General features: G+C 42.1%; 1 protein-coding gene and 1 long non-coding RNA gene across 2 annotated transcripts in view; one reads left to right on the top strand and one right to left on the bottom strand.

Annotated features, from left to right (window-relative positions):
* LOC119239308 (uncharacterized) lies at window positions 1-27,842 on the bottom strand. Its single transcript, XR_005123804.2, has 4 exons — window positions 27,343-27,842; window positions 17,081-17,156; window positions 12,357-12,408; window positions 1-987 (listed from the first exon to the last, which is right to left on the bottom strand). It is a non-coding gene; the product is annotated as an uncharacterized LOC119239308 (long non-coding RNA).
* Window positions 1-27,887, top strand: part of STON2 (stonin 2) — a 137,925-nt gene that overhangs the window by 1,406 nt on the left and 108,632 nt on the right. The gene's annotated exons all lie outside the window — the stretch shown is intronic.

Consider the following 27,887-nt stretch of genomic DNA (forward strand, 5'->3'; position numbering starts at 1 on the left):
CTTTCATTAGTGTGGCTGATGGGGGGAGGGGTGGTATTTAAAGATTCTTTTGCTTTGTAGTATTGCCATAAAAAACAGGTTTTTTTTTTTTTAAAAAAAGAAAAGGCAGACAAAGAAAAAGAAACACAAACAAAACCCCTAATCATCCAGCAACGTGCTAGTGGCTCATAGAACCGTGAATTTGGAGTTGTCACTTCAGGTGTTTGTTCCCTGTCTGATCTGGGTGTTCTGGTTTGGTTCTTTGCCACCGGATCACTTTTCTTTCCTGGTTTAATCTGAGGAGTCAGATAATCATTTGAGCGCATTCACTTTTGTGTTAAAGCCTAAAAGTCAGTGTGGAGCCTGCTTGCTTGGAGTTCTGAACCCTCTGCCACTGGTCTTCTACCCCGTGACAGATGCAGGAACCTTCCCAGAGGTTCTCTAGGGCGATGTCAGTGCAATCTTGCCTGTCTTATTGCACCACACTTACCCCATAGACTGTGACCTGAGCACAAAAAGACCCCAGTTCTCCTAGCGTTTCCAGTGCTTTTGCCAGGGAGCCTTCCAATAAAACGTATCCACTTAGAGAAATTGATTATCTTTTCAAGGGGTAAGCAGCCCACTTGCAGATGCAAATCTTCAAATCCCTTTCAGTTGCTGATAAGGAGACTTGACTCCCCTCCAGAATGGGAGATCTGGAAGCTTGCTGCTGGAAGAGGAGACAGCATGGGGTGGGGGCAGGGCAAAGATTGCTGGTTTCCCCAGCCAGACCCGCACCTGGTGAGAGCTCTGGCTCTATGACTAATGACTGGGAAATTCGGACAAGTTGCTTCACTTTTCTGTGCCAAAGTCTCCCTATTCTGAAAAATGAAGCCTCGTTGTTTTTCTCTTTAAGAGTTGTTCTGAGGATGGGACTATGAATGGAGAGCCCCTCGCGCAGTTCCAGCGACATAGTGACTGGTCTGTAGATTCCAGATACTCTCCAAAGTTGAGAGTGATCAGCTGTACCTGGCAAAGGAAAAAGAACTGATCGAGGGAATAACACTTGATTTGAGTTTAGAATGATGAGCAAGTCTCTTATGCTTATAGGGGTGAGATTGCACTGTAATTATCAGCTTAGACTAAATCACAAGTAACCCCCAAGTCTCAATAGCTAACATTCACCACCAAGGTTTCATTCTCTGGGCTGCTACGGTCCAGTGTAGGTCTCTTTTGGTTTTGCTCCGTATCCGCCTTCATTCTTGGACCCACTGAAGCTTACAACCAGCCTCTTTCTGTGACAGTACTGATCTCATTTACTGGGGAAGGAAAACAGGAAAACAGAATAAAACCTACGGCATTTAACATCTCCTTAGAAGTAGCAGACATAACCTGAACACTCTTGCTGTTAGCCAAGAGAAGTTGCACGGCCAAGTCTGATGTCACCAGTGTAGAGAAGTTTAAGCTTCCTGAAGACAGTGAGCTATGATCCAGGGGGAAGCAAAGTGCAGGCAGAACCAGCCTGGGGAGTTCACCAGAGGCAGACAGTGAAGGGCCCTAGGTCTGGTGATAGGGGTTTAGAACTTTATCCTGTGGATGTGGAACTGCCACGGGGAAGATTTTAAGCTGGAGTTTGACATGATCAGATTTTCAGGCTGAGCACATACTTCTAGTGGCGACATGACAGAAGATTGAGATCAGTGAGTCTAAGACAAGAGGATGAGGGCCTGAATATATAGCAACCTCAAATCTCTTATTTTTATACATGGTCCTTGACTTACTGTGGCTTGACTTAATGATTTTTCAACTTTACAGAGGTGCAAAAGTAATACACAGCCATTAGAACCCATACTTTGAATTTTGATATATTCCTCTGCTAGTGAAATGTGAACACTATTCTCTAGTGATTCTGGGCATTGGCTGCCCTCAGTCAACCTGCTGTCACAAGGGTAAACAACCGACAGTTGGCAGATTCTTTTCCCTATTTAGTAGAGTATACAATAAATTACATCAGTGTTCAACAGTTATTAAATAGCCTTTGTTTAGATGATTTTGCCCATCTGGAGGCTAATGTATATGTTCTGAGCACATTCAAGCTAGGTGGCTAGCCTAAGCTCTGATGTTCAGTAGGTTGTGGGTTTTTTTGAAATATTTATTTATGTATAGAACTGGGGTATAAGGCAGAGGTGCAGGGGGTAAGAGGATTCACCAGAGAGAGTGGGGAGCAGAACACGCAGATCCACTGAAATACACTGCTGAGGGGAGCAGAGGGCAAGACAGGAGAGGTCTGCTGCGCCAAGTGGGTCAGCTCCCTGGCTGGCTGGGGGATCAAACTGGTGCTGCAGTGGCTGGAGATAGCTTGTTAGCACTGTCTCTTTAATCCCTGTGCCACCAGGGAGGCCCCCCAGTAGGTTGTGTTATTAAATACATGTTCCACTTATGATATTTTCAGCTTCGGGTGGATATATCAGGATGTAAGCCTATCATGAGTTGAGGAAGAGTTGACTTGTGATTACACTACTGGGAAATGATTCATGTGGCACTTAGTGACTTGTCTTTTTTACAAGTCTTCTCCTAAAATACATATGCTCTCATCTTAAAGTCATTATTTTATAATATCATCTAAAGCAACAGCTCTCAGACCTTTAGTGTGCTTCAGAATCATCTGGAGGGCTTCAGAAAACACACATTTCTCTCCCCACCTGCATTAGTGGGGGCTGGGCGGGCCTGGGAACCAGCATTTGGGAAGTGCTCAGGTAATGGTGATGTTGCTGATTCAAAGATCACACTTTGAAAACCCCAAACTAGGGCCTCCCCGGTGGCACAGCGGTTGAGCGCTGGGTTGCGAAACTGCCCGCAGCCTCTGCAGCGCCGGTTCGATCCCCGGCTGCTCCCCGGCCACCGGAGGAGGGTCCCACATGGCGTGCAGACCTCTCCTGCCGCCCGCTGCTCCCCTCAGCAGTGTACTTCGGTCCTTCTGCCTGCTCTGCTCCCCGCTCTGGCTCTGGTGAATTCTCTCACCCTCCCGCGCTTCTGACTGTACCCAGTGCTTGTATAAATAAATAAATAAAAATAAAATAAATCTTAAAAAAAAAAAAGCAGTCAGAAAATTGGAAAATAATTAAAAAAAAAAAAGAAAACCCCAAACTAAAGGAAGCAGCTAAAACATGGTTAGAGAAAGATCTGGATAAAGGATCTTATGGGAGGAGGAAAAATTCTGGAGTGTCCCAGCATTCTCCATGTGACAGTTCTGCTGAAGAGTAATTCTGGCTATGAGCAGTGGGTTTTGTAAGAGTGACTGAGTGTCTGGGTTTATATTAAATTGCAAATGCAATTCTCATTGTAAGGAAATGAAAAAGCTGGGATTCAGAGAAGCAAGAAGCACACAAGTGCCGCTTTATCCCTTCCCTTTGTAATTCTGCCCAGACTCCCCATCCTGTCATTGAGCACACACCCTTTTGTCTGGCTCCAGATCTCTCATTCAAGCCTGTCAATGTATTCCAATCTTGACCCATCACACTCTGGTCACCCACTTTTAATTTCTTGTGGAACTGGGTTTGCCCTCTGGGTGGACACTTGGCTGAATTTTAATACCGTCAGACCAAGAAATTGCTTGCTTTACTTTGAGATCACCTTCATGAATAAACATCTGTACCCAATGATCATATTAATTGTGATCAAATTCATCCTCTCTGCCCCCCCCAATAAATAACCCCCTGAGAATCCAAGATTGTCCATGGTTTGGCTTGTCCTAATGGGTGGAGCAAGTCCAACAGTTCCCTTAACTGTGACTCACCACCACTCCTGTAATAAGAGAAGGTTCCAAGAATGGACGTTTAGAAGAAAATATGTTGGCATGTACAACATGACAAAGAAGTAAAACATAATGAGGGTTTGTTTTCTTTTCACTTATTTTTCTCAGTCCTGGATATGTGAAAAGTTTGAAACCCTCCCAGGGTCAGTGACACGCCTGCTTAAGACACTGTATGATGCAGGAAATACAGGCAACATTTTGATTGATGGCTAGCAGGTTACAGCATTTGTTTTAAGGTGGAGTGAATATAAAATGGTCCATTGGCAGTGTAGACAAAATATACTAGAGATACAAAGTATACAAGTTTTGTATAAAATAGGAAGTGCTATGTGTATGTGGGCCCAAGCTATAAAATGAAGTGTTATTAAAAACGACCCATTTTGTCATTAAGATTTGACAAACAAATTATACCTAAAAGGTGTGCTTTTTGAGACAGGACAATTCCCTAGGATTCTATGTTCCCCTCCCCAGCGGTGCATAGGAAAGCTTAGAACCCCATAATCTCTGTCCAGGATGCCCCAGGCCAACTCCATTGGTTAGTTCTGTCTATTTCTCTCTCCGGGTGACCTTGGGAAGCCAGCTGTTTGCCCTCCTACAGCCAGCTTGGCTTACTACCACTTTTCTTGGTTAACTCTACAATGAACTACCATAATTCCTTCAATCTCAGGTCTCCAGAAAATGCGATGCAAAGTTTCAAAAGATGGCACAAATAAAACCATAGACATGAGTGAGAACTATGGAGGGAATGTAAAGTGTTGAAAGTATTCACTGGAAACTGTTACTCCCTTTTAGATAGTGTTTACCCAGCAGTTTGATTTTTTTTTTTAAAGATTTATTTATTTATCTATCTATCTATTTATTTATTTATTTATGCAAGCACTGGGTACAGTCAGAAGCACGGGAGGGTGAGAGAATTCACCAGGGCCAGAGCAGGGAGCAGAACAGGCAGAAGGACCGAAGTACACTGCTGAGGGGAGCAGTGGGCGGCAGGAGAGGTCTGCGCACCATGTGGGACCCTCCTCCGGTGGCCGGTGGCCGGGGAGCAGCTGGGGATCGAAGCGGTGCTGCAGAGGCTGCGGGCACTTCCCAACCCAGTGCTCAACTGCTGTGCCACCGGGGAGGCCCAGTTTGATATTTTGTAAATGTATGTATCCATTCATTCGATAAAGAGTATCCTCTATGTTTGTACTGAAGAAATGCTATCATTTTTTTCTCTAGCAATTTCATAACATATGTTTCTAATGTCTTTCTGAAATGTGATCATTAAGAAAAAAGCTGTCCAAAACTCTGCAGACAGATAATAGAAAAACAGGATTAAAAACCCAAAGTCCCTTGAATTTTTTGATCATGGTGTAGTAGAACCTGCCACAACAATAGACCCCATACTAACTGGACCAGTGCTCTGAGGTGTCCTCACTCACAAGCAAGAAGTGGTCAGTGTTCTTTATGGTACTCATACCAATAAGGGTGAAGGCACTTTGCAGATTGCTAATGGCTCAGTAAAATCTTTGGAAAGTGACTTCATGCACATAGCATTGAGCATCTTTTGTGTGCAAGGCTCCAAGGAAGATGTTAAGAGGAATTCAGAAGAATACAATGCTTGGTCTTCCAATACAACCTTTCAGTGAGAAAGAGAGGGGAGGGCAGTGTTATTTATGTAAAATTATAGTTAAGTAGCAGCAAGGCCAACTATAGGCAGATAGTCAAAGGGACTGTGAATTCAGAAATAAATAATCCTTCTAAGGTTGTGCCGGGCTGTGAAGCTCCTGGAAGGACAGTTGCTCTGGATGGAAGGACGAAGTAAGAGTTTGGGGAAGCATCAGGTTTAGGGAGTGGACCTAAGTGAGCTGTGGCTCTGAGGGCCAGCGCTGGCTTGTTCAGGCCTGTGACTGACTTGGTACCTTGAATGAAGGCGAGGAGAGGGAAGACTGAGCTTGATTGCATCTTAAAATCTTCCTTTCTTGACTGCCATCTGACCATCTAATCCAATATTCCAACAATATTGCATCATCTCCTAACAAATGAAGCCATTGGGTGATTCGTAGCAAAATGAGTAACACTGGACTCTAATTCGACCTTCTTAATGTGCTTGTTTTATTAATAGGCAAGCACTTTGCAGCTAAGGATATCAAACCTCTTTATAAATAAAATCAAATTTAATCCTATCATAAACTGGGTCACATTGGCAGGCGGTTGGTCTCTCTCCACTTGCAAAATGACCCTGGGGAAGGTCACGTGACTGATTTACAGTCATGCAGGAATCGCCTGGTGCTCATCTGTTCTATGATCCCACTGGCAGTTGGTGGTGCTGCTTAAGTTGCTTCCATGGGGATGGTGGCACTAGGAGCTCGGCGCCCCTGATGTCTGGTTACGATTTTCTTCATCTTCTGTTTTATCCCGTGGAGGCCTTCAACTGTAATCCCCAATGGTCCTCGTTAATTTTAATTTGGGGTTGCCCTTCTCATCCAGGTTTAACCTTGGCTCATTGAAGGAAGTGCATGCTAGGGTTGAGGGTCTGTGCAAACACACCATCTGAGTGAAACAGCCTTCTCAGCACTTTGCACGCCAACTAGTACAACAAGGCATCAGTGCCTTTCAATCTGCCTGAACTTTGAAAAGGAGACAACAGCTCCTTAATACTTTATGGAATCACTCCACTGGCTGCCTTCTGAAGGTAGCAAATTGCTTTAAAAAAAAAAAAGAAATATGTTCAAACAAAAACATTTTATTTCTCTTTTTGTTTTAGAAACTGAATTTGTCTTTGCTCGCTTGTGTTTTAAAAGAGAAAAGTTATAATGTCAAGGTTAAGTGGATAAGTTGGACAGATGCATAGATGATGAGCTTATTCAGTTACCCATTGTTTAAATGGTGTCCATTGTGTGAGCCCAGCAATAAAACAAAAATACAGTTTTGCTTGTGTGTTTTCCTGTCCTGGCCAAAGTATTTTTTTTTTTCTGTAGCAATCTTTGTTCTGAAATTTCCCTCCACTTTATTTTTATTTTATTTTTAAAAAGATTTATTTATTTGTGCACACAAGAGCTGGGGCACAGGCCAGAGGTGTGGAGGGTGAGAGGATTCACCAGAGACAGAGTGGGGAACAGAACAGGCAGACTGACTGAAATACACTGCTGAGGGGAGCAGCAGGTAAGTCAGGAGAGGTCTGCTGCGCCATGTGGGTTGCTCCACGGCAGGCTGGGGATCGAATTTGTGCTGCAGAGGCCTTGGACTGCCTCATGGTGTGGTGCTCAACCCCTTGTACCACCAGGGAGGCCCATTTCCTTCCACTTTAGTCTCAACATTTGAAGGGTGTGAAAAACGTTTGTTCTGAAATTATCAAAATCACTATGAATAGCTGTCATTTGTTGAGTTTTTCTATGCCCTGGTCCTCTAAACTACCAGCAGTTGACACCACATGACCTCATGTAATTGGAGTGCTATCTCTTTATACAGAGGAGGCAAGCAAGCTGAGCTGAAGCAATTTATCAAAGTCTGGTATAGTTTGACTGAGAACCGCCTCCTTCAATCTCTTTGCTCTAAAAGCTGTGCCTTATAGTATCTGGAAACAAAAGGAAAAGTGCAGAGAAGTTCCAGGGTCTCTGTGCACCATCCAGCTCCAGCCCCAGCCTCCAGGAGGGGGGCACTGCCCCTTGCTTGCTCTCTCACTTCACACCATCAGTGGGGCTGGCAAACACACTCCTCTTCTTGTCCCTGTCTCTTCCTCCTCACCATCAGCCTAATTGGCACAGTGGGTGGTACCCCCTGCAGTAGCTCCTCCAGCTGTGCCATCCTTCACCCTCCTGGGGCTTCAGCATTCTGGGGCTCTACTGGGGGTTGGATGGCAGCTCTTGAGCCCTGAGCTGGCCTTGGGGAGGCAGTTCTGAGGAGTCAGTTATTTGCTGTCATGTGTTAGACTCAGCTGGGTTATGGGACTTGTCACGGCATAGTGCACACGGGATCAGGGACTCTGATCCCCTGTCATTTGGTTGCCTATTTTGGTGGCGGACAGAGAATATGTCCTGGCAGTTGGCCAAGGTGGGCCCTGGCCTTAAGAAAGCCAAAGAAGAGTGTAGTTTCATTTACCACTTAGAGGGGGTAAATACGTCTCATGGACAGAACACAGACTCGAGCCAGGCTGCCTGGATTTGAATTGTGTGGTCTTGGGCAGGTGATGCAGTCTCTCTGTGCCTCCACTTTTGTACTCTAAAGGGGGTAGTCATGTTAGCTCCCTCATAGGATTCTTAGGAGGATTGCATGAGACATGAGTTCAGTGGGTGTTAAAACACCTTGAGATCCTGTCTGGGAGATCAGAAGGGTTACACAGTGGTTATCAAGTAGTGTATCATATACAGAGGTTGAGGAATATCATTTGTGCAGGTGGCAGTGCTGAGAGACTTAGCTAGCAAAGGTGCTTGTCATGAAGTACAGACAAAAGAAATCTTATCGTGTGCATAAATGGAGCTTGCCTCCCAAATCATGAGAGATGCATTTGTTAACTGCTTTTTTGTACAATGAACATGAGTGTAACATTGTAAAGAGAGAGATGTTAAAGATAACTTGGTGTTTTTAACCAGGAAAGATGGAGGGAGTTGTCTTCATCTGGGTGGGAATCCCTTTAGGGGAGGGAGGGTAGTTCAGTGTTGCATTTGCTAAGCTGGAGAGGCCTGCTAAACAATGAGTCCATCAGTGGACTCAGAAGAGAGGTGAGGGCTAGAAGGAGGGTTTCCTAGTTACTGACATCATAAAGGAAAGAAAAGTAGATCGGGACCAAAAAGGGACTTAGAGCTAAACCAGGGAACATTCCATCTCCTGTGGAAAAGTCAAGCCAAGTCTAGTTTTCTAGTTTATTCTTTTCTTTGTTTGGCTAGTGTAAAAGGAAGGGTAGACCTGTTTGGTGCTGCCTTCCCTTTGGCTCATTTGTCATTTGAGCTCTATAAGGCTTGGACTTGAGAAGCAGCAACGACTAGGTTCTTCTTAGCTTGTGCCCTTGGGGAAGCTACTTATTCTCTGAGACTCAGTTTCCTTATCTTGAGGTGGGAACTGGTGGTAAAAATGCCCATCCTAATTTTAAGGGCTCACTGAATGCAGTTATATTAATGCTCCAAAGTTGTTAATCACTTTATCACTGTTAAATTCTCACTGTTCATGCCAAAATGTTAGAAGTGAGAAGCCGTGACAGCTCATACATTTTTTAAAGCCCTTTGAATTTTCCCTTAACTGAAAACCACATCTCCATTTAACCCCTCAACTACTTTCCCCTGCCCCCATTTCCTTTTATTAAAAATACAAGAGGTCAAAAGAGAGGGTGCAGTAAACTCTACACACGTCACCCACTTATGCTTCCCCTGTCACTGAAACACTGCATCCAAAGACGAAGTCTGGTCTGTGTGTGGCAATTGGCGCATGAATCACAGATGCAGACACTTTCGGAGACCTAAAGACTAAACCATAGGAAACACGGATGTCTCAGGCAGCGACAGTGCTGCGGTATTTTCTACACTGACCTTATATGTGTTCTTTACCACTGAGACAGGTGAAGGAAGGAAGGTGTGAGAAGGTTCTCTGTTCAAATAGACTAGCTGATCCTCAATTACTATTTAAAAGCTAGTTTTCTACATGGTTGAAAAATGCATCTAAGACACTTGATGTTAGCAGCAGATAATATGATTCTGAATCTTATTTTAAAAGTCTCATTCTCCCATCCAAGTACTAACCAGGCCCGACCCTGCTTAGCTTCCGAGATCAGACGAGATTGGGAGCATTCAGGGTGGTATGGCCGTAGACTACAAAGTCTCGTTCTCAAAGCTCAATAAGAAACCAGAAATGCAGAGAACCAAATTCTGAAGAGTTGCCTCTCCATTCTCAGTTAGTGTGTCTGCTGTGTGTGCATTTGTGGTTTTTGTGCTTTGAATTTGTGGCTTTTCTGTTTTGCAAGAGTAACTGTCAATGACTTCTACCAAAAGAAATACTACTGTTAGTGGTGGCAGGACCAAATCTATGTAACAGTGTGGTTGGTTTTTAAACCCCTACTAGAATTTTTGAGAAGACTCCAGATGGAGGTGGGTGGTGTGAAGACTGAAAGAAAACATTAGAAATACCAAAGCAGAAAAATTAATAGGAAAGAACTTCCAGTAATTACATTTTTCTTTCTGGCCTTTCAGGTGGAGAAAGTAAAGAGAATAAGCACAGGTTGTGGGAATTTTCCATTAAGTTGGAAAAAACAATACGATAAATAATCCATAGCCATGAGGGACTCACAAGGTCAAAGCATCCTCCTGTCCCATTTGTCTGTAGTGACAGCCCTGCCCCCCTAAAAGGAATGCCTTACCCTTAAACAATAGATGTGTCCCTGGGAAACTAAGGGAGCATTTACAGGAAAGTGATTTTTATAAATGAAATCATTTCAGGAGTATACCATCGGTTAGACTTTTCTATATTTTGAAAGTATTATTAGTGAGAGTGTTCTTTATAATGAAAATGTATCTATATATTAGAAAAAATAAATTTAAAAGAAGGAAGTACACTGAGAGTTTGGAGATGAGTGGATTGTCACCACTTAAAAGTGCTGAGTTGCATGCATCTTATAACCTGAGGATTATTTTGCCCCAGTGGTGACACTTGTGAACATATCTGCTCTCTGAATTGGCAAGCTATTAAAGGGCTCAGGTGCCAGTGGTGCAGGTCACCTATCAAAGCCCAAGGTCCTGCTCTTCCTAGGTAGAGCCAGCCCTCAGCACTCCCCCACTGTGCTGTGCCCACCCAGTGTGTCCCCAGGCCTCGCTGCTGTCCCTGGCAGTTGGAGACACCCACGGGCCCCTGCTTTCAGTCAGCAGCTGCAGACTCAGGCTGTTGCTTGTTTGTGAGGGGCCTGCTTCTCGAGGATAGCTTGTCACTATCAGTCCAGGCCCCCGGCAGCTGCTGCCCAGAGGACCCACTTCATCGGCCTAAGTGTCAGTGCTTGGCTGGGTTGTTTTAGTTTTATGCCTCTGTGTGTTTTGTTGGGGGAAGAGGGAGGGGAGGGATTCGTAGAAAAGGGAAGGCGATATCCTCTGCATTACTGAAAACGGAAGTAAGGAATTATCAGTTCAGGGTCAGTAGAAACCACAGGGCCTGGCTTCCTTTTGCTGTGCTCCTCTGGAATGATTTTGTTTTGTTTTGAAAGCCCTGAAAATGATGTGAGCTGGATCAGTTGTCCTTGGGTGGAGAGGGAATCTGGGGAGCCTTCTGGGATTTGTGGATAGATGTTGGGTCTGGCATCTGTGAAGCCCCTAAAATGTATATAATGTTGCACTGTATTTTCCCAGAAATGAGGGTCTCTGGCTTAAATTATATCTCAGAGAGATCCAGAGATCCATACTGTTTTTTAAAAAGGATTAAAAACCAGTTCTACAGGAGACCGGGAAGTTTGAGTTGTGTATCTTGGCTTTGGCCCTAACGGGAGAGCTCTTCCTGATGGATAAAATGTGTATGATGTGCAAGTATTGAAATAAGTGTGTAAAACACCTTAGGTTCAGACCTCCCTGGTGGTGCAAGGGGTTAAGTCTCAGCACTATGAATCCATCAGCAGCCACTGCAGCATGAGTTTGATCCCCAGCCAGGGAGCTGACCCACATGGTGCAGCAGACCTCTCCTGTCTCACCCAGTGACACCCTCAGCAGTGTATTTCACTCAGTCTACCTGTTCTGCTCCCCACCCTGTCACTGGTGAATCCTCTCACCCCCTGCACCTCTGGCCTATGCCCCAGGTCTTGTATGCATAAATAAAAAGTTCTTCAAAAAGAAAAACAAAACCTAAGTTCATGCAGAGAAGCAAATGCTGCAGAATGGTGAGGAAGGTTTCATTTCTTTGAGTGCTAGAAAGCTGAAAGCCCAGAAACCTCTACTGTCTGTGTCTGTCTGTCTCTCTCTTTCTTTCTCTCATTCTGTCACTCTGTCTCTTACACATCCTTGAGCCTATGAAAAGATCCTTTACCTGCCTGTTACCTGAAGACTTCAGTACTTGGAATGAGCACAAAGAACTCTGATCTTCTGGCTCTCAGAGAACCAGTTGCCTTTCCCTGCAATGGAAGGTTGAATTTGCCCCAGACCTCCACATTGATGACAAGACATTTATAATGAACTCAAAAGTGGCTCTTTGTCCTGTGCCCAACCTGTAAATGTTCATTCCAGGGTCCCACCATGGGTTCTTGTTTCTTCTCATATGTTCTTTCTGGTGACCTAATCCAAAACCCTGGCTTCAGTGACCTTTCAACTGAATTATCAACACTCTCTTTTCTTCTGAACTCTTGACCTTTCTATTTAACATCTCCTGTGTTTGTCCCACAGGCCCATCAAACTCACTGGATCCAAGGCAGAACTCATCACATCCCTGCCACCTCTCAAATATTCTTCATCTTGAAGTCATTGTCTTAGAGTCTGGCACAAATAATATACCTGGTTTTCCAAAGATCTTTTTCTGATCCTTTGCAATCTACATGAGCCTTAAGAGACTTTATCCCTATGTCTTCATGATCTTACATTTAAATAGCCCATGGAAAATATACCTTCTCTTTACCCCTCATATCTTAATGAGGACTATAATTACTCACTGGTCTTCCCACCTTCCAGACTGTCTTCTTCAGTGCTTCCAGAATTATCTTTCTACAATATAATTGAATCAGGTTATTTCCTCACTTACCATTATCTAATTGAACTCCATAGTTTTCTGACAAAGCCCGACCTTGGCATGTCCTCCAGGCCCCATCTAACTCAACTCCTAATTACTCTGGTCTCCTGCTCTACTCTTCTGGCTCATTCTTCAGTCAAGCTGAGCTACCACAATATGCTTTCATTCACCTCCTAGATTTTGTATGGATATATTACATTTTACTACAGCTGTTTGGAGTCAGGGCCTTTTAAAAAGTGATTATAATTTGAGGGTATAAGTCATGTATAAAACAGACCTCCACACTTTAGCTCTGATCTCTTTAGCCTTGCTTTTTGCCCAGTTTCTAACATTAACCCTAATCTCAGGCCATTCCTGAACTTGAACCTCATTTCTTAACCTTGTCTTCCCCTCATATTATGCCTTACTGCTATTTCCAGTGCTCTATGACCCCATCTCTGATGCATTCTCAGAGGTTGCGGTCAGTGAGGAGTGATGTTCAGGAATGGGATTAGTTAGAAGAGAGGTCTGGGGATGGATGTAAGAGTCAGGGATCTCTGTTGTGCACATACTTTTTGTAACAACAGTAGTTTTGCATGTTGACACAGCCATTTAAACATGACTAAGTCAAACAGCACCCTCTAATTAACCATGTTGTATTGTCCTGCTTTGTTCTTAGAGCATGCTGTACTGCGGTTTACAGTGTCCTTTTCCACTACCCTCAACTAATTTCTATTTATTCTTCCAGCCCTTTCTAGATATCACCTTCCTTAATTATTCTCCACTACCCCCCAAGATAGCTGGGTGCCACCCTTCCATAAGCTCCTGGTGCTACTGGGTTCTTGTGGGTTTGACCTGCCAGCCTGTATTCTGTTGTTTATTGCCTTTCTTCCTCCCCAAGGTAGGATCTGTATGTTGGTTCTCTCTTTATCCCCAGAATTTCACTAGAAACACCTAGCAATAGATGTTCAATAGATGTTTAGTAAGTAAATGAAGACCTGAATACATGAACAGGTGATATCCTGCGACAGAATTCTAGCAAACCGCAGAAGCTTAATGAACACAAATAAGAGAGTCCAGAAAGACCTATTATATCATCTCATCTGTTTTCTGCCTATGAGGGATTGCACACCTCCATTGACTCAAGGCATGACCTTCCTGTGTTGGCCCTCTCTTAGGCACCACCTTGGGTTCTCTTAACCCCACCTGTTTCTGGGTTGCCATGGTGACCTGCTTTGCCAGGCTCTACCATCCTGTCACCTAATACCACTACTGGGATTTCTCAGTTGCCTCATCTGGAAAATAGGCATTAGCAATAGCACCTTAGGTCATAGCACCTTAGGATCTGTTGTAAAAGACTGGATGAAATAATGTGTCTAAGGTCCTCAGCTTAGAACTTTCAAAATAAGTTCTGGAAGATACTTGCTATAGCTATCATTCTATTTTTAAAGTACAGTTTGAGAATGAGAGCGTGCTATTTCTTATGGGAGTAATACTGTGTTTTAACATTATATACATTTCAGGTGTGCATCATTGAAAATTGACAAGTGTGTGTATGTATATACTACCTGAAGTTCTCCACTAAAAATTCAGTTCTATCCTTCATCATACAGGTGTCTCCTTTGTCCTGGTTTACCCATTCTCCCATTCCCTCCAGTAACATCTAATTGCTCTTTCAGCCCGGTGATATTTATTTAAAAAAATGATTACAATTGGAGGGTATTTATTTTTGGTTTATTTAGTTCATCTGTTTGTCTAATTGTTTTCTCTGTATTCCACATGAGTTGAAATCATATGGTGTTTGTCTTTCTCTGACTTACTTCACTTAGCATAATACCCTCTAGGCCCATCTATGTTATTGTAAATGGCTGGATTTCATCTTTTCTATAGTTGAATAGTATTCCATTGTGTGTATATACCTTATCTTTTTTTATTTATTTGTCAGTCACTGGGCACTTGGGTTGTTTGAGTATTTGGTCTTTGTAAATACTGCTGCAGTGGGCATAGGGGTGCTGTTCAAAATCATATTTTTGTATCTTTTGATTAAGTACCTAGAAGTAGCATAACTGGAGTATATGGAATTTCTATTTTTAATTTTTTGAGGGATTTCTATAAAGCTTTCTATGATGGCAGCATCAATTTACTTTCCCACCAAGAATGTATAAGGGTTCCCTTCTCTCTATATCCTCTCCTGCACTTACTTCTTCCTCTTTGGATAACAGCCATAAGAATGATAGAGTTGACAGAAAACAAATTGAAAATGAGATTTTTTAGTCTTAGATATTTTATTGGATTTTTAATAGGTGTGGTCTTGATATATCTCTGGCCCAATTTTACTCTTGCTAAACATGTGGGAAGTCATGATAAAATTCTCCATGAAAGAAGCATTTACCTGCTAGGGTTTGTTTTTGTTTATTTTTTCTTTTTTTTGAGTATGTGTGAAAAACACATAGGGTTTGAGACTAGTTAAATCTACTTCCCATCTTCCAGATATTTTTAGGTTCTGAAAAGAAATTTTTATCAACCTCATCATAAATTTGTGAAAACAAAAGCAGAAAGGTCTTGCAATTTAACTATGGTTATTTAGGGAATTTGGCACAGAGGAGATTCCAGGAAATAGCCAATTGCTCCTCACAGAGGTGAGTTTCAGTTCGTGCCAGGTGAATGGAAAAGTATAATCAGGATTAACATGAGGTGTGCTGGTCATTTTCTGGTTCTTTTACAAAGTTGCATTAGCATTCATAAAACTTTAAACTGAATCATGGTTTATAACTAATTCCTTGTAGTCAGCTTTCCAGTATAGCTGCTTTACTCTGGTTCGCAAATGCTAGTTGCTTTCCTTCTTCGTACCTACCCACGAGCTTTGGGTATACTGTGAGAAAGGACATGGACATCCCTCAAGAACCTAGCACTCCAGTTAACTCTTCTGAGGGTCAGCAGCGATCATCCAGGACCTCCATAATGTCTGCACAGCTTTTACACTAGAGGAACCTTCTTTCTTGAAAATTCTCTTTCACCTTCATGACCCATTCTTGAAGCCTCTGATTTTTCTCTGTTCTTATGATTTTCTCTACCCTTTTTCTTTCCCATACTCCCTGCCCCTCTGCACCCCCTGTATGTAGGCATGCTGCAAGAGATAACCATCTTCTTCTGTCTACTTTACCTATTAGGATTTGATACCCTCTATTGGAAACTTATTTATTCCCTAGGCTTCACATATCTTTTTCTGCAGGACTCTAAAATCTAACTTTTGTCCCTGATTTTTCTCTTAGCCCTAAAACTGCATTTCTACATCCACCTTCTTGTTTCACAATCCTTGAATCTCAATAGATCCCAAATTAAAACTCATTTTCCACCCCCACTCCCAATTAATTCCATGCACCTAATTTCCTTAGATATTTAAGGGACCTCATCTGCCCTCAGCTCAGCTACCTTCTCCCAGTCAGCCAGGCTGAATTTCTGTTTACAATTATTGATTCTTTCATTTTGTCAAAGGATGGGTAAGCCCAAGGATGCCTATGTATATCTACAGGTGTTTACTATCCTTTTTCCCAGTGGAGGTTTTTTCCAGAACATTGGACATTTTCCTGCTTTTTCTAAGGAGTGGGTGGGGGTTGGGGGTGAGCCCTGTGCTGTGGCAGGGCTGTGGATTGATGGTTCAGTTCAGGAACAGCATTCAGATGAGGGGACACTCTTCAGTTGCGTTGGAGATGGTGCCTCCCAGGAGTGTGCATCTCGGTACAGTGGGGTAGGGTGGGGCTGAGGGCTTTGGGGAAGCCAGGCTGCTGAACACTGGTGGCAGGGAAAGAGTTGAGGGGAGCTGGCAATCAACCCAGGAAGAGAATTTCATTTCTGTGCAAGAAGAAAGTATGGGGAGATAGTTTTTCTCTTTGTCATCTACCTGAGGGAATAATGCTCTGTTTTTCTAGACAAATCTGCACTGAGCTAACTTTGTGGTAAAGCTACCCACTAAGTTTAAGATCTATGGCCTAGAGTGCTATTTTCTTCTAATCCTATTATTCTTGGTCTGGGGAGTATTGACAGGGTCTTCTAAGATGAAGATTCCATGTTCCTGCAGCTGTACTGATAACTTGAAAAATCTCACAGTCACTTGTCATGACTGGACTCCTTTAGATATGGTTTCCATATGACCCAGAGAGATTGCTACCCTTGCTACCCCTGTTTCTAGAGGATTTGGACACCCAGCAGGGGACATCATGACTGGTCCCTAAGCAGCCGAGTCCAAAGTTCAGGACTCATGGGGCAGCTGTCCAGGCAGGTACTGCCCTCGGTGGCGCAGACTGTGCCATGTACACACCACGGAAGCTGCCCACATAGCTGGCTATGCACAGGAGCCCCGAGGTTGTCCAATGCGGTGTCCCTGCCTCTGACACCTCCTCTCACAAGACATTTGGAGGCCAACTGTTACCTCATGTCCACTTGGTCAGGCCGTTTCGTATCTCAGGCTGAAGCTCACACCACCTCTATTTCCTTTTTTTTCCTCCTAATTTCGAAGATCTCCCACTTTCTTCCACTTTCACTTCCCGAATGCTGTGACCACAGGCATGAAATCAGCAAGTTCTTGCCTTGTCTCTTCACCAGCTAACTCCTCCGAATTCTTCATTAGTAAATAATAATGCTAATAGATAACAATAAAGGAACACTTACTATTCACATGCTAAAAATCTTACATGCCACATCCAATGTCCAATCCAAGGAAAATGTCCAATCTTCACAGAAATCTCTGAAACCATTAGATGAAGTTTAGGATTAGAGTGTTTTAGAGACATTCTTGTGATTGCAGGTAACAGTGAGAGACTCAGTCTGCCTGACTGCCAGCTGGTGCTCTGAATCAGTATCTATTCATCTTCCTAAGATCCAGGTTAGATATAGCCTCTTCCAGGAAGCCTCCTGGGCTTCCTCACCTTCCTCTCTGTGACCTTTGGCCATCCTCCAAAGTAATCTGTGATGTTCTAGTTTAGGGTGTCTTAGAGATGGTAAAGAGAGATCTAAGTTCCTTTTTTCTGGGGTTTCCCATATATTAGAGACTGAAAGTCCCGAGACAAGGCTAGGAAATATGATGACCTTTTTAATACATTTGCATTTAACCAAATTAAAACCTTTAATGTTTACTTGTATAGTTATACACATAGAAGCCTGCAATGTAATGTGATTTGCTACACACAAGGTGACTGTAGGAGTCAGTTTAATATTCATAGAATGCTGCGCTGAGTTGTTTGGTAATGGGATATGAATTTAAAGTTGTAGGAGCACATCTCTCAATCTTTTGATGTATTTCTATGACTCTAAGTTGTGCTTTCATTTTCAATAATATTTGAAGTCCTGCATGAGTATGACACCATTGGCTAATAGGCCTTTCTGGATTCTGTGTTATTTATTTCTCCATCCCTAACATATAAAACAGAGTCAGGGCTTGGCACATTGTAGTGCTTGATCCTCGTTGGCTGGCTGAATGAAGGAGTCAGTGAATTGCTGAGCACAGCCTCTGAAGTCTGGATGATTTGGAGCTGGAATGCTAGCAGCACTACCATTTACTAGCTCACTGTCCATGAGTATTTTCATTAAACTCTCTGGCTTCAGTTTGTGTCATCTATGACATGGTGACATTACAAACAGTACTGACCTCAGAAGGTAATGTGCATCACAAAGAAGGTGCTGTGCCCCAGTTATGGGATGACCAAAGTGAGCCCACGCATAAATAGTGCCTGGGGCCAGGTGGGGGAGGCAGGCAGCAGGCCTGGGAGCATCCTTGTTAATAAAAGGAAAGCCACTCCAGCTGTTTCTCCGCTGCCTTTGCCTCCCCCACCAGCCACGGAGAATGACTGGTACCCTTGGGAAGTCTCCTCAGCACCTGACTTGGCTCTCAGATCCTTATCCCTTTCCACATTCTGCTACTTGATTGACAATAATTAAGACCTCTTTGAATAATTCTCTGCAGGCCACAGAGCACTCTCAAACACACTGTCTCATTTAATAATTATTCAGAACTGTAAAGTTGCCTGTGCTTTCAGGAAATTCCTGCTCTTGTTATAACATGCATGGTATCTGCTCCTCCATGCTCACAGTTATCACCAAGAATATTTGCGCCTGTGTTAACTGTGATCATTAGCAGCATTTTCATTTTGGTGTGAAATCTGGAATTCACAGACTCTCATGGGGAAAAGCTGCCTTCCAAACTCTTTTCCTATTTCTGAAGGGCAGAGCTTGGCAGCCTCCGGGACTTGGGCTTCTTCCTCTTTTCTGTCCTTTTGGCTGTCTGGCTCCAAGGACTTGACTGGCACTTCACAGCGCTGCCTCCATGTGGCCAAGGCATCTGAGAGCACGGCCTGTTCCCTTGCTGTGATGTCTCCCTGAACCTCCTGAGCCATTTCGTGTGATGATCACCTCCTAATTTGTCTCTCTGGCCTTCACTTTTAGACTCACCTCTCCAAGTAGCTTATTGAAATCTCTCTTGGAGGTCTACGCATACCAAATTTGTTGTGTTTAAAAATAAATATTTAATCTGAAAATTCTGACTCTTCCCTCAACCCCAGACAATGGCAGTATCATCCACCCAATCCACAACCAGAGTCTCTTTCCAGCCTTAGCTGCCTTAAATGTGACCTACATCAGTATGTCCTTAGTGCCTGTGTCCAAGATATATCTCGATACAAAGGCCTCCCTGGTAGCGCAGGGGTTTAGGACGCATTACTATGAAGCTATCTGCAGCCACTGCAGGACCAGTTCGATCCCTGGCCAGGGAGGTGACCCACATGGTGCAGCAGACCTCTCCTGCCTCACCCACTGCTCCCCTTGGCAGTGTATTTCAGTACATCTGCCTGTACTGCTCCCCGGTCTGTCTCTGGTGAATCCTCTCACCCCCCACATCTCTGGTCGGTACCCAAGCTCTTGTATGCATAAATAAATAAATATTAAAAAAAAGACACATCTTGATACAAATCTCCTTTCCCTCATTACACCATCATGATCCTGCCCGTTATCCTCTTTTTTCCCTAACCAGAAATAAACAACTTTAATTTTTAATGTCTAATAATTTAAATTACAGCAGAATAAGTTGTTAGTTTTATCATTTTTAAATTTCCCTGTTTGGACAAAAAGGTTTAAAAGTCACAAAACAGGTATATTTTCCCCTTTGATTATGAAGATTGCCTTGCATCATTTTAGTTCGAATGGTCATTTTTTGAGAGAGAAGTTTTTAGTTGTGTTAAAATATATACATTATATTCATATATAAAATTTACTGTCATAGCCATTTTAAGTGTAATGTTCAGGGACATTAGGACATTCATATTATAGTGCAACCATTACCACCATTCATCTTTAGAACTTTTTTCATCTTTCAAAATGCAGATTCTGACCCATTTTCCCTTCCCCCAGCCCCTGCCAACCACCATTCATTCTGCTTTCCTTCTCAATGAATTTGACTGCTCTGTGTACCTCGTATAAGTGAAATCATTTAGTATATATAGTATATATATATATATAGTATATATAGTAGGCTACATAGCATGTATACTATGTAGTATATAGGCTTGCCTGGAGTGTCACCTATTTTAAGGTCAATTGATTAATAACCACAATTGCACAGCAAAGTTCCTTTTGTCATACAATGTAACGTGATCAATGTAATGGAAGTAACACCAGGGTTTGGAGGTCGTCATACACTTCTGCTTATATAGTTTAACCATATCAGTAGGAATGGCAATTGCCTACATGCATCAGAAAACTGATAAGTTTTTTTTTAAACAAACTTTCCTCCATTTAACAATAAATATGGGTATGAATGATTATTGATACTGGATCAGTGGCTCCATGACATCAGGGCCAATAGCTCTTATGATTCTCTTAAACGTTCCTTCTTGTGTAGTATGATTATCATATTAATATTCCATTGCATGTCAATACGGTTATCATAGCTCCGTCTATCTTGACCATACCCAAGACAGGAACAAAGAGAAAGTGGAAGGATGAGGGCTACATGAGGAAAATCTATCACTTCATTGGAAATCTATCACTTCATTTGTTTGTAAAACAAAACAAAGACAAAAAACATTTCTCAGAACTTTATTCCCCACAATAACTTCAGTAACACTTCTTTGGCCAGGACTTGCTCAAGTGAGCACTCCTAGGTACAAAGGAGACCAGGAAAACTGGGCCTCCAGTTTGGGGTAGTAATTACTGTGATTGTCTCAACCAATGATGACCCATCCTCTGGTGCTGGATGATGGGAGGATATGGATATTGGAGATACAGCTAAGATATTGTTGTGCCTGTTTTCTGGAAGGCAGAATGGTGTAGTGTTAAGTGGAATTTAAAGTCAGGAGACTTGTGATTCTGCCCCAACTCTGTCATGTTTTTTTTTTTAAAGATATATTTATTTATGCATTTAAGAACTGGGGTACAGGCCAGAGGTGTGGAAGATGAGAGGACTCACCAGAGACAGAGTAGGGAGCAGAACAGGCAGATTGACTGAAATACACTGTTGAGAGGAGCACCGTGTGGGACAGGAGAGGTCTGCTGTGCCTTGTGGGTCACTTCCCTGGCTGGGGATTAAACTCGTGCTGCAGTAGCTGCAGATTGCTTCATAGTGCTGCATCTTAACCCTTTGTGCCACCAGGGAGGCCCCAACTCTGTCATGTTTATCTGTGTGTTCTTAGACTAGTCAAGCAACTTCTCTGAACCAGTTCCCTTCTCCAGCATGTGAGAGATAATATCTGCCCTGCTTATCTCAGTTATTGTAAAAATGAAATAGTCCATGAAGTTCTTTGCATTCTGGAAATATGTACTAACTATAATTTTTGGTATTTGGTATAAAAATCAGAGTGCATGTCTTTGATTCTAAAAAATATATGTATACATATATATTTATTTTAACATAATTTATAATCTCTGAAATTAGATGAATTTTATAATCTGTGGCATTTAAACTTCAGTGAAATATAATATTTTATTAAGCTTTATTTCCTCATGGATTCTGAGGGTTATACCCAAGAAATTTGGCCACAAATGGGACCCATAAAACCCCTGTTGACTCCAAGGAATCTGGCCATCTCACGATGGAACACCCAAAGTATATACAGAAACATGGCTCTGAAGTAGTGATGACAAGAAATTACCTACCAACTCCCTACTTTCTTTTTTTTTTTTTAAGATTTATTTATTTACTTATTTATACAAGCAGTGGGTACAGTCAGAAGCACGGGAGAGTGAGAGAATTCACCAGAGCCAGAGCAGGGAGCAGAGCAGGCAGAAGGACTGAAGTACACTGCTGAGGGGAGCAGCGGGCCGCAGGAGAGGTCTGCGCACCATGTGGGACCCTCCTCGGTGGCCAGGGAGCAGCCACTGGGGAGGCCCCCGCCCTACTTTCTTACAGGCAGAATACTAGTATTGCTATTCCAGATTTGAACCTGAAGTGAGCTGAGCTGAGTGTGAAGATGGAGTAAACCAGTACCTCCTAAGAGCTCACAGTACTGGGAAGTGTTCTGCAAACTTTAAAACTTGACCACCTATCAGGGTCATTGACTAAATGTGATGCCCTGTTTAGGTATGTGCTCTTCAGGGTCTCTGCCTCAGGAACACACCCAGGATCAGAGGCAGCCTGTTTTTCAAGCCATGTGACTTAGATCCATGACTTCAAATAGAGTTGTTGGATGGCACAGCCATTGGGATTGTTAATTTTTGAAGTAAAGTCACGCAATAGAATACGTGTAATTCTAACCTTGGGATATGCATATATTATGTATACATATATTCATTTGTATTTATTTTTAAATAAACACATACAAATACTGTGACTAGAGGGGGCAAAGACAGACATCTAGGAAAAAGGGATTATGATGTATAAGATTGAGAGAGAAATAGGAGGAGTTAGTTTTTGGAGGATCATGGTTAGATACTGACTATGTGAAATATGACACATGTTCCTTTTATTTTTTATGTATTTAATATATTTATAGTTTTTATATATTTTATAATTTATATCTTTTACATCATTGTGTATTCCCCATAACATTCTCACCACCAGCTCACCCTTGAACCATCACCATAGCCCCTTGTGCTGACACATGTTCCTTTCAGAGTACTTTCTTTTTTTTTTAAAGATTTATTTATCTATGCATACAAGAACTGGGGAGTAAGCCAGAGATGCAGGGGGCGAGAGAATTTACCAGAGACAGAGTGGGAAGCAGAACAGGCAGATCTGCTGAAATATACTGCTGAGGGGAGCAGCGGGCAAGGCAGGAGAGGTCTGCTGTGCCATGAGGGTTGCTCCCTGGCCAGCCAGGGATCGAACTCATGCTGCAGTGGCTGGCAATAGCTTGATAGCACTGTCTTTAACCCCTGCGCCACCAGGGAGGCCCTCATAGTACTTTCTTACATATATTTGACTTGAGGCTCAGGTGTTATTCTATTCAGCAGTTCCTAATGGAAGAATCCTGATTGATCTCTTTTTATTTTTAAAGAATGAAATATTTAAATGAAAGAAGGAAAAAAATGGTAAAAAGATAGGAAGAGCAAACAATCAGGACCACTCACCTTTTCTCTTTTAAAGCATCAAGGCACTTGTTAATTAAAATGTGTGTGTATTTTCTCCTGTGAACTCTATATGTGTTTGTTAACTAGCATTTTATTTCCTCATAAAGGAAAGCATTTGAGAGAAGAAGGAAAAGAAGCAGTGTTCCAAGTCCTTAATCTGATTTTAAGTCTTTTTTATAGGGTAGCCAAGCCTTCCAGGCTTCTGTTTATTCTGAGAACTTAGGAAGCAAGTAGCACAGTTACTCTAACTTTCAATTATACTTTTTGTGATTTCTATATCCCTCTGACACAGAGTCTTGGAGTATGAAACCAGGCTTGGCTATTACGCACAATTCTGAGCACATACTTGAAGGCTCAGTAAGTTGGTTGAATGTCTTGCTTTGGAAAATAGTTCCAAAAAAATGCGTAAACTTTGAGCATTTCCCATTTTTCCTTTCCACCTTCAGATGATTGTCCTTGATCAGAAAAAAGCTGAGGTTTCACTTTGGGGTTTGGAATGAGTACTGGGATCTCACTTAAGATATTTCTTCATAGACCCTTGATGACTGGATAGCATCTGTTAGTAGACTTAAAGCCAAAAAGTAGATGCAGAAATTTCCAAAGTAGGTGTCTATCTAGGTCTACAAAAGCTCATTTTTAAATATTTAAAGAAATATTTGAGGGGAGGACATTTAATTCTGTCTAAAATTGGCAACAAACTAGTCCTTCTACAGTAAACAGAAATAGTTACTGTAAACAGTAAGCTAGAAATAATTTTCAGTTATTGTTCAACAGAAAGCACAATATTCTGATTCTGAGAGAAGGAAATCTCATGAGGTGAGCCCAGCGATTGTGATGGCTTTGCTCCAAGGGAGAGTCTCCCAACTCCAAGAGGGTTAGCTTGGAATCTAAGCCAAGCACAGCAGTCCTGCTGAGCTGAGGAAACAGAGATCAGAGTTCAGGGCAATTGAAGCAGCTAGAACCTGCAGAGCACTTGAGAGGAGAGAGTTGTTTGGTAAAGGGGGAAGTAGAAGTGACTGCGTGTATCCAGGGAATCCTTGACTGGAGTAGAGTGTACATTTACAGACTGAAACCAGAAGAAATTTACCAAAAGTGGCAGCTCTAGGGTTGAGAATGGGACAGAGATACCAGCCACACTGGAAAGACCTCCTTAGCACCCTATTAACTTCCCAAGCATCCAGAAAAGATACAACAAATCTGTCTAAGTGCTAAGGATCATGTTGCTAATGCATTTTGTAATGAAGAGTTATATAGTAATTATTTCAGGCCCCTTGAGCCATACAATTTCTGTGGCAACTACTCAACTCTGCTATTGTAGAGCAAAACCAACCATAGATTATATATAAATGAACAGCTGTGGTTTTGTTATAATGTAACTTTATTTCCAAAAAGGAGGGTAGTGGGCCAGGCTTGGGTTATGACTGAAGTTTTCCAACCCGGTGCTAGAGTGAGGCCTATTTTATTTAAACTCACTCAAACAAAACCTAGGGCCCAGTGCTAGTGCCAGTACTGAGATTGAGTTTGGAAGTTGACCCCAGCACGAGTTAAAGGGACGTAGGAATATTCATGACTTTTCATAAATCCATCCAGCAAAGTGGAAGGCTATACCTCCACGCAATCAAGGCTAACAGGCATTCTGACTTATGGCAAAAGTCACCTCTCATCAGAGGAAGACCAAATCTAGTCCACCTTCAATGAATCATGAGGTATGCAAATAGAAAAATGTTGCACATAAGCAAAGCAAGCAAACAAACAAAAAAACAAAAAACAAGTCAATAGAAATGGATAAGAAAATGTTTCAGATGTTGGATTTGGCAAATAAAGCAGCTATTATAAAACTGTTAAAAGAATTAAAGGAAAATATTGTTGTAATGAATGAATATACAGGGTCTCGCTGCCAAGAAATACAAACTATTAAAAAAGAAAAAGAAAATTATAGAATGGAAAAATTGAATAACTGAGTTAATAGGAAAATGAGGATGACAGAAGAATGAACTGCTGAATCTGAAGATATACCAATAAGAGATAAAGAGACAGAGAAACATATTTGAAGAAATAGCTCCTGAATTTTCCAAATTTAGTGGAAAAGGACAGATTCAAGATATTACCTGAATTTCAAGTCAGATAAGTTCTAAGGAAACACATCTAGATTTGCCATAGTCAATTATGAAAACCAAAGCTAACAGAAAATCTTGAAAGCAGTTAGAGGGAAAATGATAGGCTATAATAGGGATATAAGATTACAACCAGTTCCTCATCATAGACAATAGAGACTGAAAGACAAAATACTGAAGGAAAAAAGAAGTTAACCTCAAATTCTGTATTGGGTGAAAATTACCCTACAAAATAAGAATTTGATTTTAAAAATGGCTATTTTGAGCAGTGCTATCCAACAGAAATATAGTGCTAGCCACATATGTGTTATTGTAAATTTTCTAGTTGCTTCATTAGAAAAAAGATATGGGTGAAATTAATTTTAACAATATATTTATTTAACTCAGTATACCCAAAATATTATTTAAGATGTAATCAATATAAAATTGTTAAATTGATGTTTTACACATTTTGTACTTGAAATTGTTATTTATATTTAAATAACAACTCAATTTGGATAAGCCAAATTTCAGTAGTTATATTATGTCTAATGAGTCCTTTTTGGAATTGAATAGCGGAGTTTTAGATTAAGAAGAAAGGAGATTGAACACGTTGTCTTATTTCTAGATTGTCTCTTAAACCATCTTATACATAATATTTAAATTAACTTTCCTAAAATCATTTATCTGCTCAAAAGACCTATGAGGCTATCTACTTTGTAGGTACTACATAGCTGTCTTTCCCAGCCCCTCCTTTCCCAGTGCACTCAACTCCACTCCCATCCTCCTCAGATAAACATGTTAGGGAGAAATGATGTTCTGACCTAATCCCATACAGGCTTTATGGACCCCACCCCCACTCCAGACTAAAGCCATCAAGACATTGGGAAAGACAAATCCCATCACCACCAAAGGGAGGGTGGCTGGGACCTGAGGATGGAGTTGGGCAGCCAGGTTGGATATAAAAACCAAACACGTGGGCCTTGAGGGGGCTCACTGTCGCTCGCCTCCTGGCTTCACGGCTCCTGGCTTGCAGCCAGCTCTCAGAGTGCCATTTGGGATTCCTGATTGGCGAATCGGGTAGGACTCATTTAAAACTTTGTCTCCCACTTTTCTCCCTGAGCTGTACATTTCCTCATTTCCCCTTCCCTTGTAAATAAACCTTTATTAACCTTTCACGTGTGCCTGCAGTAGAGCATTGATAAGTCCTTTTAAGCGCGTGGATGAGGGCCCACAGTCAGGCACCCCGTTTTGTATCGGGGTTGCTCTACAACAAACAGACCATAACTCACTGTCAACTAGACATGCCATTCCTGCTTCCCCTTCCTAGAAAACCTTTGCTCCTCTGCCCTTTTGCTCAGAGTCCTCCCTCCCAATTTAAGGCACAGATCCTGATCACTTACTGCTCAAGTCCTCAGTGGTCTCTTAATGCCCTTACTATCTACTGCCATTGAAGTAACAGTTGATGTCCCTGTCACCCCTGCACCAACTGTACGTTGCCAGACACCACTGATACTATCTTCTCCTACCTGTACACTCACACCCTAGGTAGCCCAGTATAGAGAACCCAGCACTAGTTCCTGATGATGCTGGCCTCTGACGGTGGGACACACTGAGGTCCTATTCTGACCGATAGCTTCCATCACCAGTTCCTGCTCAGTACAGGAAAGTTAATCTTCCTGATGTATATTTCTTCAGTCATTGGCTGCTCATCAACTTCCAGCACCTTCCCATTTACCACCTAACTCTTCTCATTGGTTCATCAACTCTCTGTGGACACCTCAGTTTTCATCAGATCGACCTTTCCACTACCTTAAAAGCAAGTTCTTTCCTTTTTCATTATCCAAATTTTAGTTTATTTAAAGAGGTGCAAATTTAAAGATGTCTCTGACACAATCTGAGAACAGAATCTGTTTAGAATTTTATATTTCCCTCTCAATGTTTTATAGTCATCAACATCTAATTTTTAAAGTGGCTCTCCTTTGTGAAATCATCTTTATAAAACATTCAATTCCTCCTTGTTCTCATAGAAACAATAATTTTCTTTCTTTTCATCCTTATATTTGAATATTTATATGAAGTTAAATAAAAAATCATTGTTATAACAGCAAGCACGACAGGTTTGCATAAATGTGACTAACCTTGGTTGCAGAACTCACAATCTCAGGGTGACCGCGAGTGTGGCCTGGAGCTCGGTCATCAAGAGTGGAGCCTGTTAGTGAGTGTAGCTGGTCAGCTCTGTGGGCCTCAGATAGGAGAACTACTCCTCTGGCCCAAACTTACCTAGAAGCAAGTTCTTAATCAAAAACAGTGATTCTTAATCTTCACTGAAGCTGATGATGCTCTGTCCCACGGCTGTCTTTACCCTCCTCGCGAGTGGTCCAGAACAAGGATGTCCTTCAGTCCAAGAAACCTGCCTGATGCCTGATGATTGCCCCCCTTGAAGGGCTCTCTGATGCTAAACTGGCACAGCATTTTTGCTGTGTTCTGCAGCAGGCAGTTATTCCCAATTTTTCTGTGTGTTCTACTGTTTCTTTAACTCCCCAGCTAGGTTGCAAACTGCTTGAGAGTTGCCATCTCAAAGGGTGTCTGATATCTCTCTAGATGCCTTGGGCTCATGAATGTGGATTAGAGGATTGACCCCAAACAAATTTTTATATGACTCCTATCCTATCTGCCAAAAGTCCTCTCCAATTTATGTGTGTAAGGGATGCTGAGGAAGATTTTTTCTGAAATGGCAACCCAGAGGTTAATGAATTTTCAAGTGTCACTTGGTCAACCCTCTGTTGAAATTCTCATTGTGAGGATTCTAAACCTCACTTTATGAT

Source organism: Talpa occidentalis, unplaced genomic scaffold, assembly GCF_014898055.3.
Source record: "Talpa occidentalis isolate TD23 unplaced genomic scaffold, MPIMG_talOcc4v2.1 talOcc4.11, whole genome shotgun sequence".
In the NCBI taxonomy this organism is placed as follows: domain Eukaryota; kingdom Metazoa; phylum Chordata; class Mammalia; order Eulipotyphla; family Talpidae; genus Talpa; species Talpa occidentalis.